The 3,198-nt window shown below is 45.9% G+C and overlaps 1 non-coding gene across 1 annotated transcript; it reads right to left on the bottom strand.

Moving 5' to 3' along the window:
• Nucleotides 1-2,219: 2,219 nt before the first annotated feature.
• TRNAH-GUG (transfer RNA histidin (anticodon GUG)) lies at nucleotides 2,220-2,291 on the bottom strand. Its single transcript has one exon. It is a non-coding gene; the product is annotated as a tRNA-His (tRNA).
• Nucleotides 2,292-3,198: the final 907 nt, after the last annotated feature.

The raw sequence follows: 3,198 nt of genomic DNA, 5'->3' as shown, positions 1-3,198 counted from the left end.
GCCTCACCGCAATGCCATGACTCGGATTCGAACCGAGGTTGCTGCGGCCACAACGCAGAGTACTAACCACTATACGATCACAGCGAGCTACTTGGGCTGCTACAATGTGACGTTCCACCTCTATCATAAGCTGTACTCCATCTGTGATGTCATGGCTCATGTTTGAATTAAAGGTTGGTTGTGATGTTATCCATGAGAATAAGTGGACACCTGATCCCCAGTCACTTATTTAAGATCTCAATAATCAAGTCAGAATCCAAATGAAAGTCATCAAAGTGGAGCCAATTAGAAATAATATAGTTACACAAACCTGGCAATGGTGCGGCAGCCAGGGCCGATAATGGCCCGCCAGCCTGAGAGCAGGAAAGTGTGAGAGCAGTGATGGTCTTGTGAGAGTTTACAGCTGTTATTGACCCTGTCCCCTTCCATTGCAGAGTTTTCTCCCTATAAGAAGTGCAGAGGCTCCCTCCGGGGTGCTAATAGTAAATTTATTTTTTTGCACAGGAGAAGTGCTCTTCGCCAATTGCACGTGCCAAATCATCCGAAGGCTACCACCATAAAATTCAGGCATTCATGTTCATGCGTCCTCCATGTTATGTCCTTATAAAGGGATGCATGTTCATGATGACTCCATGTCACACCTGCATACAAGGATGCATGTTCATGCCGCCTCGTTCTCTTGGCTTCATACAGGGATTTTATCTCCTCCCTGTCTCACCCTCATGCAGGGATGCAAGACCAATGCTCCTTCCCTTCTCGCCCGCATACAATGATGCACGTTCATGTCTTCTCGTTCTCTCGGCTTCATACGGGGATTTTATCTCCTCCCTGTCTCACCCTCAGGAAGGGATGCATGACCAATGCTCCTTCCCGTCCCGCCCGCATACATGGATGCACGTTCACGCCTCCTCCTTCTCTCGGCTTCATACGGGGATCATATCTCCTCCCTGTCTCACCCTCATGCAGGGATGCATGACCAATAATCCTTCCTGTCTCGCCCGCATACATGGATGCACGTTCACGCCTCCTCCTTCTCTCGGCTTCATACGGGGATCATATCTCCTCCCTGTCTCACCCTCATGCAGGGATGCATGACCAATGCTCCTTCCCTTCTCGCCTGCATACATGGATGCACGTTCACGCCTCCTCCTTCTCTCGGCTTCATACGGGGATCATATCTCCTCCCTGTCTCACCCTCACTTCCAACATGTGTAACTTCTTGTTCTCTTTGACGTCTGGGGCATGGGTGGCTACTGCACAGCTCTAGATGTCGCCCACCTGCAAGGTGCTATGGAAAGCACTTTTCCACATTGAACGTGCTATATTAACCCCCTCTCCCCAAATACAATAAAAATAAAGAAATATATGTGCTTCCATAATGTCTACCTTCTAATGTTTCATATGTGTAAGCACATTGTCCTCCTCCTGACCACATTCTAAAACTATGTGCAAATTGTTCCTTTCATAAACTGTCACTTCCTTGGCCCTTTATTTATAATGACTGTTATACTCTCTCTCTTTCCGCCACAGTATAAAAAAGCCTAGCACACCTCATGATTGGACTAAGAAATTCCTGTCATTTAGTTGGAAATGATTTTCCCATTATCCCCAAAAACTCCTCACTGTGTCTAAGAACGCTTTTTTTCACTGGACAATACAGATCAGATTTACTTGAAAGGTCCTTTCACGCGACTACAGAATGCCTCTCATTCCACTAAAAGATACACCAGTGCCTACAATAGCCTAGAACTAGACTATGAGTCCCAATGTAGAAAGACCACAAGTCCACAGATATGCCTGTTTATTTAAACATCTGTATTATCATCAGCGTGTGACTGTAAAGGCGGGACCTCGCGCTCTCTGTAAAGCGCTCCATTGGCAACATCAGTTAAATGTCGTTGATTCAATCCCTCGCGGATGTTGTTTTTATTCCCATTTGTAACTGGGAAATACTGTCGCTGCAATACATATGTCTTAATCAAGCTAGTGGTTATTGACGTAAATGGCAGTGTTATAATGTTTCATGTACGGCAAATGGCACCACATAATGCCCTCTTAATTAGATTTGGTTGAAATACATTACAGTCACCTGATGAAAAAGTGTGCAAAGAGCATTAAAGAAACAAAAGATTCATAACAGTAACAGGACATATCGAATTGTTTCAGTCCTCCACAGAGATTGCCAATGTATTAATGGAAATTCTAAAATATCTGCCCAATGCCGTGACTCGGATTCGAACCGAGGTTGCTGCGGCCACAACGCAGAGTACTAACCACTATACGATCACAGCGAGCTACTTGGACTGCTACAATGTGACGTTCCACCTCTATCATAAGCTGTACTCCATCTGTGATGTCATGACTCATGTTTGAATTAAAGGTTGGTTGTGATGTTATCCATGAGAATAAGTGGACACCTGATCCCCAGTCACTTATTTAAGATCTCAATAATCAAGTCAGAATCCAAATGAAAGTCATCAAAGTGGAGCCAATTAGAAATAATATAGTTACACAAACCTGGCAATGTTGCGGCAGCCAGGGCCGATAATGGCCCGCCAGCCTGAGAGCAGGAAAGTGTGAGAGCAGTGATGGTCTTGTGAGAGTTTACAGCTGTTATTGACCCTGTCCCCTTCCATTGCAGAGTTTTCTCCCTATAAGAAGTGCAGAGGCTCCCTCCGGGGTGCTAATAGTAAATTTATTTTTTTGCGCAGGAGAAGTGCTCTTCACCAATTGCACGTGCCAAATCACCCGAAGGCCACCACCATAAAATTCAGGCATTCATGTTCATGCGTCCTCCATGTTATGTCCTTATAAAGGGATGCATGTTCATGATGACTCCATGTCACAACTGCATACAAGGATGCATGTTCATGCCGCCTCGTTCTCTCGGCTTCATACGGGGATCATATCTCCTCCCTGTCTCACCCTCATGCAGGGATGCATGACCAATGCTCCTTGCCTTCTCGCCTGCATACATGGATGCACGTTCACGCCTCCTCCTTCTCTCGGCTTCATACGGGGATCATATCTCCTCAATGTCTCACCCTCACTTCCAACATGTGTAACTTCTTGTTCTCTTTGACGTCTGGGGCATGGGTGGCTACTGCACGCTCTAGATGTCGCCCACCTGCAAGGTGCTATGGAAAGCACTTTTCCACATTGGACGTGCTATATTAACCCCCTCTCCCCAAATACAAT

Source organism: Ambystoma mexicanum (assembly GCF_040938575.1).
Source record: "Ambystoma mexicanum isolate Mex_15411 chromosome 12 unlocalized genomic scaffold, UKY_AmexF1_1 Mex_chr12_unloc.1, whole genome shotgun sequence".
Taxonomy (NCBI): Eukaryota; Metazoa; Chordata; class Amphibia; order Caudata; family Ambystomatidae; genus Ambystoma; species Ambystoma mexicanum.
The sequence above is the reverse complement of the archived record's forward strand: the minus strand, read 5'-3'. Positions and strand labels throughout refer to the sequence as shown.